The sequence below is a fragment of the Ambystoma mexicanum genome, chromosome 13 (genome assembly GCF_040938575.1).
Source record: "Ambystoma mexicanum isolate Mex_15411 chromosome 13, UKY_AmexF1_1, whole genome shotgun sequence".
In the NCBI taxonomy this organism is placed as follows: Eukaryota; Metazoa; Chordata; class Amphibia; order Caudata; family Ambystomatidae; genus Ambystoma; species Ambystoma mexicanum.
In genome coordinates, this window is record NC_090938.1 from 72450930 (window position 1) to 72464711 (window position 13782).

Here is a 13782-nt window from a genome sequence, read left to right on the forward strand (position 1 = left end):
GCTTTCACCCAAACAGCTCCATGGGTATGTTTGGACCAGTAGTGCATGTAGTACAAGAGGAAGAAATTACTATTATTGCTGCATGATTGGAAGAAGTAAACATGTATATTTTAATGTACATGATTAACTAGGTGCAAAGAAATAAATATTACAGAAACGTTTCCATTTTCCTGTTTAATCATTTTTACTTGCTTATAAAATACTCCCATTGCGAAACAGACTTACATGTTTTCTCCCAAAAATGTGTTTTACTTCCAACTTTAACAAATAGGGAGTACTCCCACTTCAAAATCTTAACTGGAGCACTGCATACAACATATGTGTTCTATTGTTGGCAGTGACCACCAAAAACAACTTGCCATATTGTTAAATCCTGTATATGAAATGTCAGTTTTTTGTGTAATGAAAATATAATCAAATCTTTTAGTGCAAAAAAAATCAAATTTCAAATCTGTTCAACATAGGTATGGAAATAATTTCTTGGAGATCAAATATAAGTTATCATTTGAACTCTAAATAAAATAAAAAGGAGTGAAACATTACTGTTGTCATATTGTTTTTATTTCATGAAACATTTTTTAAAAGCCGTGGCATCGCCATTTGGGTATATTGGGATTTTGACAGCGCGGCCGCTTTCTCCTGTGATCGGTCTCGAAGCAGAACTGATAGCCAGACGTCGGCTTGACAGAGGTGTAGAATGGGGCGAAGGAGTTTGCCTTGAAGTAGGAAGGGTCGTGTGCCACATCTATTGATCTTGGAAGGTCGGGCAGCTGATATTTGGCCTTCATGCAGAGGCTGGCCAAAGAAGGCGGGAAGTAAGGTTTGCTCTTGCTGAATTCAGAGAAGGACATCAGTTTGGAGAGATTATTAGACCAAAAGGAAAACAATAATTTGTCACGAGTGTCGCCCACCATAACCCTTCTGCTGGCATTTCTAGGGATGGTATTCAAGATACCTAAAATGGACTGAGAAAAAGAAAAGACAAAAAGAAACGTGAATACTTTTGATAAAGTAGCAGCTGGTATCACAATTTGAAAATAAGGATTGTAGGGAAAATGGGGCTGCGAATTTCAACTGGGTGAGAGTTTTATCAAAAACGCAGACTCTGACAGAAAGAGGTCTGCGACTCTGGTGTGAGATTCTGGTGTGGGACTCTGGTGCGGGACAAAAAAAAGGGGGGATTGAATTCGGCATTGCATAATAACTGATGATGTAACATAGCATAAAGCTACACCATGGTATAGCATGGACTGAGTTGCAATGAAGACTAATAAATACTGACCATTAATACCATCATTTGCTAATCTGGAATTCCTTACTAATATTGAAGGCAGCTCAGTCCGTAGTTCTTTGGTGCAAAATATTGGTGCAGATCATTGGTACAAGCCGGCCCATCTTATGTGATGGCGGGCACAGGCTGCACAATGTCGCTTGGAAAATACAAGAAATAAACGTGTAGCATTAAAGCTGTTTTGCAGTGAATACGTGACAAGTTGAAGGGCATGGAATGTGCAAGTTCATGTTGCTCGAAGCAAGCTTCTGCTCAAAACTCCCAGCGCAGGAAGCCAGTGTAACCGGACAATATGGCAGCTATATTCACCTTACATTAGACTCTGCCTCTACCAGTGTTATTCGAGGCCTAAATGAGCAATAGAACTTGTCTTGGGAATCATTTTCTCTGTATCATTCAATACAGTAAGCCAAGAAGGCTGCTGAAAGCAGGACATTTCAGCCAAATGATTTGCCTCGCCAATTCTTTCCAAACTTAAAAAGGGGCATTCTAGTGCTTTGATGTGACCATTAACCCTCATTCAGTAGAATTGAAGACTGCTTACACTTTTATGGGCTCCAGCAAGATATTGTATCTGAGCTAACCCGTGAATTTGACAGGCAAAATCCACTAGAATGGATCATGAAACAAAATGGCCGCTATTTTCATCTTACATTAGGCTCTGTCTCTGCCAGTGTTACTCAAGGCCTAAATGAGCAATAGAGCTTGTTGTGGGAATATTTTCTCTGTATCATTCTATACAGTAAGCCAAGAAGGCTGCTTAAAGCAGGACAGCTCAGCCAAATGATTTGCCTCTCCAATTCTTTCCAAACTTAAAAAGGGCAATCTCACACTTTGATGTGACCATTAACCCTCATTCAGTAGAATTGAAGACTGCTTACACTTTTATGGGCTCCAGCAAGATATTGGAGGTCATTACGAGTTTGGAGGCAGCCATGGCGCTATTAGCGCCATGGCTGCCTCCAAACCCGGGTCCGGGTCCGGGTAGGCGGAATGGGGACTTACCGGGACATTCCGACCTATGCAAATTGCAGGCCCGTTATTAGCTTCAAGGTCCCTTAACAGATCCCGCTAAGAACAGCTGGTCAGACCAGCCGTTCCTGCTGGGACCCACTAAGGGACCTCGGAATAGGGCGGTAAGGGTTTACTGGCACTGGCATCCTTAACGGTGCCGGTAAACCCTTACCGCCCAACTCGTAATGACCCCCATTGTATCTCAGCTAACCCACTAATTTGACAGGCAAAATCCACTAGAATGCATCATGAAACAGGCAACTAAGATCTATGGGGTAATATCTAATGAGAAGGAAGAGACAGCTAAGAGTGAATAAACTTAATTCATAAGCTAAAGAATCCACACCGCCAGTCCTAGAGGTAAAGTCTGTAAAGATGCCACTAGAAACAGACGAAATTCAGGCAAAGAATGACACACCACACAATCAAAGGGGTGTGGCTCCGCAGAGAACAACACCCCAAACCCCTGTGTTCCAATCCATAGATCCCAGTGACAGAAGCTCATACATTAGTCCTCAGTGTCTTGGTCATGCTCCCAAGGCGTTATTTCGCTATGATATGCCAGGGCTATATAACACCCAGAATCAGATGTACAATAGCCCATTTCAGGCATTAGGAGCCCAGTTTAGATTTGACTCTAACAGTACAGTGTATGGCCATCAGGAAAGGCCAAGGTATGTTGATAGGTTCATTGAAAATGGAAATCAGCACAGGGAGCAACCACACCTAAATGAAAGACAAAATGTGAACTATACACCTTGCTAATATAGTCAGTCCCCACCGCAGGTTGACCACAGTCAAAGGATGATCACCCAACAATCCCCACCTCTTATGGCACTGGAATTCAGGGGAAATACAAATAGATATTAATCTCCTGAAAGGTACCATAACAGGCCTAATCAGGGTGAATTCAACCATTATGGCCTAAAACACAAAGGGATTAGTTTAGGGACATGGACAGGTTCCAATGCATAGAGGTCCAGGTTAAAATGGTGTCTGAGCAAATAGGGAAATTGTGTGCAGTACAAAAACAACAGCCAAATGAAAGTGCAGAATGTCACAGAAGTGATCTTGCGTGTGGTGACAAATGACTAGTTAGTTTGTTTTTGCCATGATGACCAGGAAGTACCATTGAATGAAGACACCGAGTTGCATAGTGATTTAAAACCAAGAAAACAATTGAGAAAACAAGACACATGTAATGTAAACACATATCAAAAGGATGTGTGAATTAACCTAGATAGGAACCAAACCCTTCAAGGTGTGTGAAAATGAGAAAGAGGAAAAAAGAAATGAGCATGAAAACCCAAAGAGCAGTGTGATAGATGGCAATTTAAAAAGACTGGAACATGCAAATAAAACACATGTCGTCAAGCAAATGATGGTTTGTGACAAAATGAATCATTGCAGGACTGATGGTACACTGAGTATATCAGCAGTAATACATCAAAAGAGAGAAACAAGTGACAATGTCCCAGTACTTAACAAGCAAGATACTATTCATGCTTCCACAGAAATGAAAATTCCCCAAGAGACAGATGGCGGTCAGTCATTTGAAGAATATTTTAAACCACAGATTTTTCAGGAGGAGAAAATGACAGGTACTGTACAAAATATAGGTAAGTGTCCCATACCAGAAACTTATATGCTGCCAAATGACACATGTGAAAATATAGATTCACTAGGTTCCAGAATGCGGGTAAGTGGAAAGGACCCGGGGGTAGTCAGTGGCGCTGCTGCAAAATGGTTCTTAGTCCAACAAAATAAACAAAGACATACTAAGAGAGATGGGCAAAAAGGGGGCTTAAGTGTCATTTCATATGCCCCTTTGCCCAGCAAGAAGTCAAGCAAGCCTAAGGAAAGTAAGAACTGAAATCAGTAACAATTCATATTTCCTATGTATACAAGAAGAATGCAAGGACAGATATTATGCTCCTATTTCTATTATCGAAAGGTGCAATGCATTAGCAATGATTGAAACACAGGTGGAAAGGCAACCGTGATGTCCCAGAAATTAATTTAAAGCATACATTAGGGAAACTCCCCACAGGACATGCTGATATTGAGACAGAGTGAAGGCCCAGTGCAGAATTTCAATGAGGAAGAAATACCAGTGGTAGGTGTCACTGAAGTTGACATCAAGATAAGGAGACATAGTACGAGACAGGATGTGGTGGTCACATCCATAGATGAGATACCATTCCTTATAGGAACAAATTGCCTTAGGAGACTCTCAACTCTCATTGATGGGTAAATGGGGTATTGTGGCCTTTGGCCAAAAAAAAACTAAACCCAAAAGGATAATGAGTCAGAGCAACAGTGCAGAATGTGCAGAATGTCACAACATTGCCAGATCAGAAAGTGCAGTCGAAGTGTATCGTCAATATGGCTGTGTGCCTAGTGTCACTGTCATTCCGATGTGCCAGAGTGAAATGCAAGGAGAAAAGGAAAAGCAATCTATAGAGATGTTTCTGGACCCCAAGAAAAATTGGCAGACACAGATTGATGAAAACACATTTTATCTAAATGAGGAGAATTGTACACTAAATATTGCTGAAGAGTCGGATCAGGAAAGCTATATTTCAACAATAGCAGAGTTACACATGTTAATGTTAAAGTATATTTATACCGCGCCCTATCACCACCGGAGTGGTCCCCTGGCACTCGGGCGGCTCTGAAGGAGGAAGGGAGGGTGAGTTAGTGGGAGGAAGCTGGAAAAGTGTAAGAAAGCAGTGATGTGCTGTTAGCAGCCTCAGCCCGGTGGGTCCATTGGCTGGGCCTGGGGTGTTTTCGGCCGGTAGTGGTGTACTGTTGTGCTAGTCTATGTGTGTTTTTTTTTTGTTTTGTTGTTGTAGTGTAGTGAAGTTTGTGCGGTTTGTTGTGCTATAGATGTGTTGTTGTGTTTGGTTTGGAGTTTGAGAGGTGTATACAGAGAGGGGAAATTGTTAGTGGAATTGGTTAGTTGGCATCTCTATCCTGAATTGGCGTGTTGGGTTAGCGTAATCCCACTAGATGGGACGGTGGCGCCACGCGCCTCTGTCGCGATCTTGGCCCGTCCGGCATTCAATGTCCTTTTCATATCTCGCTCCCACCTCCACCAGCCTCCCTCAAAAGCTCATCTGTCTTTCCTACCCACTTAAGTGGTAGAAGGGCAGGACTGAATCCCGGAGCATGTGAATGGGCATCCAGAAATAATTGAGGCATTGTTGGCTTAATGAAAGTGTGTTTAAACAAATACTTGACAGAGAGGAAATATCAAGTTTTTAAATAAAAAGTTAACAAATGTTTGGGCTGGATGACCCTGAATTGGGGCAAAGAATTGTGGGAAGGTGCATGTTGAAAATCACAATTGGTTCCAAAAGCATTCAGCATAAGGTTTGGATTGTAAGTGGAACCAAAAATAAGTTCTACTTGGGAAATGACATCATGCACAGAATGTGCATGATTTTAGATTCCTTGACACAAAAGGTTTGGTCTAGGGTGGGTGGAGTGCTTACCATTGTGCCCAAATGATGCCATATGCAGTTGAGCTTCAGGTAAAGAAGGATGTCACTATTCCTGCTTTCAACAGACAATTCATGATAGCATTAAAGTACAGGAAGGGGCAAAAGATGGAATTGCCTGATGATTTTGTATGCCTCAATGAATCCATGAAAGAGCAACGGCTAGAAGGCGAACATACAGCATTGGTTGAGATTGGGGATGTCCCCATTTGAATACTGGTGAATAACAATGGATGCCAGATGTGAGAAACCAGAAGGTGTCTCGCCCACTGGTCCACGAAGATCTGTCATCCAGGTGGCCAGGACACAGCCATCGCTTTTGGATCCAGTTCCTGGTGGTGAACCAGTGCGGGAGGATCAACTAGGTGAGGGGCCTTCGGTGAGTGGGACACCGGATGGAGAGACGCGGTATCCCTTTCCTGTAACACCTTTACTCCATCCTACCAAGTAGGATATGTAGGAACTCTACCCCCTCTTTTACAACACAAACACTTTCATACGGACAGCCCGCTATGAAGGAAAACAGACTAACACCTGAGTTGTATACCTCATGTGTCCCAATACAATGGTCGGGCGAGGTCAGGCAATTACTGACCATCACACACACACTTGACTTTCATTAAGCTTCCCCACACAGATAAAAGGCGAAGCACGAGAGCACACTCTGAGCAAGGCAAAGCACACATGAAAACAGCAGGTAGCCCTGTGGCTTTGGCCTGATAAAATACCTCAATAGGATACCGTTCTAATTAACCCAAACTTGTCCTCTTGACAAAGCCGCATATGCGTTATTCACTGTCTCTATGTAACACTCTTACTCAATCGCTCTTATTTTCCTTCTAGCTGAGACAGGCCCTGCTGTAACAAAATTGGAGAAAGAGGAACAGTTTACTGAATAATGGTGAATTGCAGGAGAATTAACTTGTATAATATTTTTTATGTATTTATTATTACTTGAATTTAATCAGATATGATTTTTACGATTTGTAGAATATGCAGTTTGCCCACACAGAATGCAGCTGACTACAGAGGAATCAGCATTTAGCTGTCAAGCGGGGATCCTTTGCACCGGCAGTCCTCTTTCAATGACAGCTAGCCAGCTGGGGTAGAAGAAGAACCCCACAACTGGTGAAAGAGGGGGCACTATAACTAGAAAGTGAAGAGGGAGGAATGGAGGGCCTAGTTTGGGTGTTGAAGGAGAACTGGTCAGTTGGTGACTTGTGGTTAACTGAGAGATAAGGTGGGAGAGGAAACAGGTATGGAGGCTCAACTCCCCAAACCTCATAGAATTATTTTGCAGTTGAAGAGTCGCAGCGAGGTAATGTCAATGAAAATCAGTATTTTGTGATGTAAAAAAACGAATGAAATTGCACGGTGCGACTAATAGGGGAGACTTTGGTAATCTATCTATTAGGGATAAAATGTTGGGTGCAATACTAAATTATGAGACAGTTTTTCTGCAAAAGTACATGGATCCAGCTCATGCACAAGCTCAGATGAGTATTTCCTGGAATAGGGATAACATGGTGTTGGGACAGAGTGCAAAATTTGAACTTGTAAGGTACTAGCCAGGAATACAAAGTTACTTTCCCCCCCAATTCACGACATACGCACACAGAACAGAATTTCTTACTTGCCAGGAGTCAATCACTAAGCAATTGATGGTGGTGAGGGCACCTTTTGAAACCGGCCATTGGGGATTGGAAGGCTCTGTGCTGCAGTAGATTTGGGGGCAATTGGAGAGGCCATATGGGCAGCTGGAGATGGAGACCATCAGAACCCGCTGGCCAATATTTGGGTGCAGGCAGTGAAAGCGGACACTTATGTATCTAGCTATCAAGCTGGCTGTTTTGGCCACCCTTAGACACCACAGGTGAAGGCAGCCCGGAGGCCCGGTTAACTTCTTAATGACTTGATTCAGCAATATTTGGTAGGGCCCTTTTTTACCCTTTGTGTTTATAAAGCAGCAGAAGAAAAAAAAAGGGATAGCATTATATAAATCTTGTTGGACTGGTTGTATACGAATTGATCGTTGTACAACTGCTCGAATGACAATTGACCTTTTCACAATTGACCGAATTGTGAAGGTCATTTGTACCATATATGTGGGGGGGAAACCCCCCACAACCCCCCACCCAACGCCAAATCCCCCAAAACCCATATATATATATATATATATATATATATATATATATATATATATATATATATATATATATATATATTCGGTCAATTGTGAAAAGGTCAATTGTGACCCTTTAAATTGTAAACGACCAATTTGGGTAATACCATTGGACTATAAGACAGATAAGCGGGGATACTTTAAAAAATATATAATAATAATTTAAAAAAAAATACATAAAGTTGACCCCATCAACAAAATAAAACAGAATACTCTGGTGAGAAGCAAACAAGAACAAGCCATAAGGAGTTTATTACATACATATTACAACAACGATGCTCTGGAGCTCTGGGAGGTGTTATGGTGCAGAAGTAAGGCTCAGACAAAAAGGTGACAGATTGGTTATAAACTTACCAGTAAAAGGGTTGAAAAATCGACCCACTGTCCCTAAAGGTAAGAGGGGGTTCCCTGCCTCAAAGAAATCTAAGGAAAACATCAGGATGTCAAATAAATAGTCACAGTTGTGTCAAAAAACCCTGCTTCTGACCCTAACACTAGTAACTTAAATCTAATGTGCAAGGATGCTATATTCAGAACTAAAGTGATGTTGACAGTTCTTGCCAAAAGAAAGGTCCCAATGTCTCAGGATGTTAAAAAAACAAGTGTTCCTTTTCAACAATGTAACATTCCAATGACCGGGGATTAGCTCCTTCCCCTATATTCCTTCTTGTTCTACCTGACAAGTTAGGAGCTTGTCTCCTCCTTCTGTGGTTTCCTTTACTTTGCAAAAATAACACAAAAGAAAGCACAGTATTCTCTCAGCCAGGGGACTTGTCTACATTTCCCTGGACTTTCCACGCTTTCCCAAAGATGCACAACAAGAATTTCCAGCTTTCCCTTGAACACCTCTTCATTGTTCACAGAGGGTTTATGTCTGGTTCACTCTTCTGCTTAAAACACCCCAGGAAATTATAACAGATAGTCTTTGTTCATTTCTTCTTTTTATCTCCTTGGGTCCCAGACCCCGTACTTTCTTGAATGATCTTGACCTTATTCTTAGACTTGCAATGATATATTATCAGCTTGGTGTACTCTCCTGCCAAGCATATGTTTTTCTCTTGTCTGTCTCTTTTGCTTTCAGAGTCTCAGACCTTCTTATTCTCTCGCTCTAACGTGGCTGAGGGTCCTAGACTCACAATGCTGTAACACAATTGCTTGGTCTACTCTCCTGCAAGCAAAGATTTCTTTCTGCACTGTCTGTTTCTCACAGGGTCCGAGACCCTCTTATTCTCTGGCTCTCATATGGGTGTGGGTCCTAGACTCGCAATAATGTCTCTTGCCTGCTTGGTTTACTCTCCTGCCAAGCATACAACTGTTTCTTTATCTCTCTATTACTCTCAGGGTCCCAGTCCATCTTATCCCAGAACTCTGGCACTTCTTGGTCTGCCCGCGTGCTGGGTTTGTGTGGTTCATGTCATCCAAGCGGTGGTGCTCCGCTGTGAGTCTCTGGTAGCGTTCGGGTATTCTCTCAGGCCGGCATCGGGCCTGCTAGTTACTCCTTCTTTCTCGGGGGTGGTTTATGTCTCTGCGTTCAAGTATCTCCCCTCATCGTGGGTTGCTCCACCGGTCACTGCTTCCTTCTTGGACTGTAGTTTTGGTCCCCAGCAGCTCCCCGGCTTCGAGGCGGCCAGAGGTTTTCTTGGGCAGCAGCCAGTGTAGTTCCTTTGTGCTCCCATTCGCCTCTGTGCATGGCGTCTCATGGTGCGTTTCCCTGTATGCCGGATCAGCGTCTCCCAAATTTCCTTCTCAGAGTATGGCTCTTTCCATGTTGATTTCCCTCTTCTATTTTGTATTGCCTTTGACCAATCAAGTGACGTGAGAGACTAGACCGTTCACTCCGGTTCTCTGGAGTGATCTTCATACTCCTGGTCATCTTCTTCACAGTACCTTTTAACATTTCCAACAGCGTTCAATGCCGTTTGCAAATGAGCAGAAGATAACGGAAAAGTTAATGTCATGGCTCTGTTTCAATGTGGCCAGAGAAACATTGCCAGTGGTCTGAAAAGAATCTTAGTTGCACTGCACTTCCTCCTGCACATAGCCACTGGCAGTGGAGACCAGCTACGGGAATGCCACAGATCAAAGCGCATCCGTTTGTGAAGCTGGTGCTCTTTAATCCGTTGGCAGCTAGATCTGTGAGGACCCCCTGGACACATTCTGCAATTAGATGGATTTTCAAAAAGGAATCTGTCATGTTGACAAGTAAGTTCCGGGGTAAGGAGGCGGTTGGCGGGTGCAAGGAAGTGACATGGGGCCAGGCAGGCAGGGCAGTCTACAGTTGTACGTGGAGCAATAAAGAAATGTAACATCACACTTGTCTGTCATGTTATTGCGCAGCAAATCCTTGACTCCGGTCCATGTGGTCCTTCACCCGGAGTAATCTCGGCACTGGCGATGAGGGAAGAACGTGGTATGACACGTGGCTGACTTCAGGCGCCGCGGGCGCAACAAAGCTGGCGAGGAGGCCTGATAACTGTTGATAACTGTTATATCACCCGTGGCTGCGGCGGTGAGGCTGCCCAACAGCAGGAGGGCTGGGCGATTGTCGGAATCAACCTAGGGCTGTGGCGGTGATCCTCACAAACATATCGGTGAGTGAGGCATTGAAAGGAGAGACAGACAGTGCTCGTGCCACGTGGCGGCTATCTCACAGAGTCTCTTTTCCCTCTGTTCTTTCTTATTTAACCCCAAGGATATAAAAGAAACAGTGCACACAGGAGAGAATTATAATGTCTGTCTAGGATGTCCCCCTGGCAGTTAATCAGGACATTCAGGCTGCGGGTCAAGAGGCTCCACCAGCAACAGCTCCATACAGGCTCCCTGACTCCCTGGCTGTGCAGCTACCAGGGGCCTTTGATCTATCTGACACAAGCGGCATGGGGCAGAGGTGGGCCTAGTGGATTAGGAATTTTGATCTCTAAATGGAGGCAACAGGGCCCGTGGATGAGGAAAGACAAAAATGCCTGCTTAAGTTAGCAGTAGGGCCTGCAACAAGGGACATTATCGATGAAATTCTAGCAACGTCCATCGATTCCATTTAAGATTTAAAAGGTGCACTGGCCGCCTCTTCACACTGCACACAAATGTGACCTATGAACATCACCTTTTTCATAGCACAAAACAGGCAAAAGGTGAAACAATGGATGCCTGTGTTATGCGCCTACAAATTCAAATGAAGCACTGTGACTTCGCCAATTACTCGAACACGAAGGCTCTACGGTCCCAAATCATTGCGGGCTGCGAATCTGAGGCGCATTGGCGCAAGCTACTTCAAAAAGCCTGAATACTCGACGAAATCCTAACTTTTGCAAGGGCAGAAATGGCGGTTGATGTACAAGTTTAGAGTTTCAACACAGCCACGCCTCCAGAGACAATGCACATACTCCAGAACGACCAGAGACAAGAGGAACCTTTTTGTTATCGGTGCAGGAATGAATATCCACCCAAAAGAACCTGTCCAGCAATTGGACAGAGGTGTGCTGCATGTGGCGATGAAGGACACTTCAAATCGGTGTGTCGCATTGTGCGAGAAAAAGGATGAGACAGAGGGGGAGAGTCCACAGCTTGCTACAGGCCGACGCCTCCTCACAGTGACACAAGCGTCTTAAGCAACCGCCCATTCTCATTACAGACCAAAAGAGAACGAAACAAGAGAGCCGGAATCAGGGGGTTGACAAGCACAACAAGTCACTTGCACATGACCAGACAGAAGGTTGAGACACCATGTGCGGTACCTGGTAGAACAATATCCCTCAGACACAGAAATCATCTCATTGGACGGTGAACACAGAAAGAAGGGTTATCTGTACGGTATGGGCAACACTGCCGCAACAGAACACAGCCCGACCCTGGTCAGGGGGCTCAATGAAAGACCGACCGAGTTCCTGATAGACACTGGCTCGACTGAATGTGGTAAGCGAACAGGTGTACAATGAACTGCAGTGCCCCCAAAACTCCGGCCGGCAAATGTAGATATATACCCGTATGGGGCAACATCTCCCCTGAAGTGTTTGGGACAATTTGAAGGCACATGCAGATATAAATCAAAAGAAAAGAAGGTACCCGTACATATGCTTGGCACTGGGAGTGGGAGCGGGTGCATAATCAGCTTTAAAACAGCTAAAGACAAGGGTCTTATACATGTGCTGTACAGGTTAATGGTACATAAATACATCGACCCCGTGAACATGATCAAGGAACTGCACCCAACCCTGTTCAGAGGAATAGGAAAACTCTGCAACTAACAAATCAAGCTGCAATAGACATCCCACCTATAGCACAACACTACAGAGGCATACCTGTCAACATACAAAGGAAGGTAGAAGAGGAACTGTATAAAATACTTGAGCCACGGGGCCCACAACATGGGTATCTCCCATCGTCCCCGTCATGAAGAAAGGCTCAAACGCCATCCGCCTGATATTACTCATACATCAACATTCAAACCGACTCAGGAAGTTTGGCAAACTCAAGACTGATTTATTAACAATTTTCTAAAACAGGGACTTACAATGATCATCAATGGACGCTCTCTCGATTTCTCTCAAAGAAGCCCATGAGCACCAAGTCCAGTATGTGTGCTCAGAAGGGTTCCTTGCGTGAATTACTTTCACACACATTTATCATATATAACAAATTCAATTAAATTCATCTTGTTTCGGCCCAAAACCATAAAAAATACATAAACAACATTGCAAGTAAAAGATTTTAGGATGAAATACAAACCGATTACATAGATAAAACATCATAAGAATGGCATCACATATTGGCGCCAGTTGTAAAATACCAGACCACAAGCTAAAAGCTATGCATAAAGCAAAGAATATAAAAATATGTTCTCATACTTTTGGGACAAGGAGCCCACAATGGTGGTGTTTGCCTCCTTCGTTTTATCAAAAGAGATGTATTTTCCGAATTAGGAGGATTTACAGCGATTTACTTACAAAGAGAGAGGGATGGAGAGACTTATTTACAGTATGCAGACTGGATGGCATGAAGAACATGTTTGCCGGTACCCATAATGTACTGCTTGGAGAAGGTGGCCCTTGCCTAAGTCACCTGCCACCCATTCAAGCCACACCCAGCACCCGTCAGCCCATACCCACTTAGACTGCATCCCACCGTTACAGCCCCTCTACGATTTCTCATCCCACCTCAACGCACACAAGCACAGATCATTTTGTGGCGCGTTAGGACCAGAGTGATCTTAAATCTTATTAACTATTGTGCCAATTGATTCCTATGCCCACTAGGAATACTTGCGGTGCAAAGCAGTCTAAGCACGGGAAAAGTCTACTAACCCACACTACAGTCATTACCAGAATACATGTTGAGTTTACTCTATTCTGCATACGTTTCATGAGGGTTGGTCTTGCCTGTATAATTGCAATTTACTAACCATGCCCCGGTTGTTAGAAACCCCAAAAGGGGTTCATATAGAGGATACACGGGTCAAGATGAAGATAACACATTCAGTATCTCGTGTTGTTTTCAACAGGGAGGAAAAAATAGCGAACTTCTTTAGGGTGTATGTACCCAAAAATGGTGGGTGTCACTCATATAAAAGGTTAAGCTGACAGATTAGTTTCTTGGACACAATCTCATATATAACATTGCAGCCTGAATGACAAATGATACGTTTTAAAAAGGTGGAAGACAGGTCTCCTTTTCAACAACAAAATCAGGAACAAGGAACCAAAGTGTGGAGAGACTCACTAAATGTTATCAAATGTAACTTCTTTTAACCAGTCCATAGGGCAGCCACACAAACCCAGCCCTCCCAGCCTGTGTGG

At 43.6% G+C, this 13782-nt stretch overlaps 1 long non-coding RNA gene across 1 annotated transcript in view; it reads right to left on the reverse strand.

Moving 5' to 3' along the window:
* Positions 1–543: 543 nt before the first annotated feature.
* The window catches only part of LOC138520086 (uncharacterized), a 152998-nt gene continuing 139759 nt past the window's right edge, over positions 544–13782 (reverse strand). The window contains exon 2 of the long non-coding RNA XR_011282780.1: positions 544–965. This is a non-coding gene — a long non-coding RNA (uncharacterized lncRNA). The remainder of the gene's footprint in view (positions 966–13782) is intronic.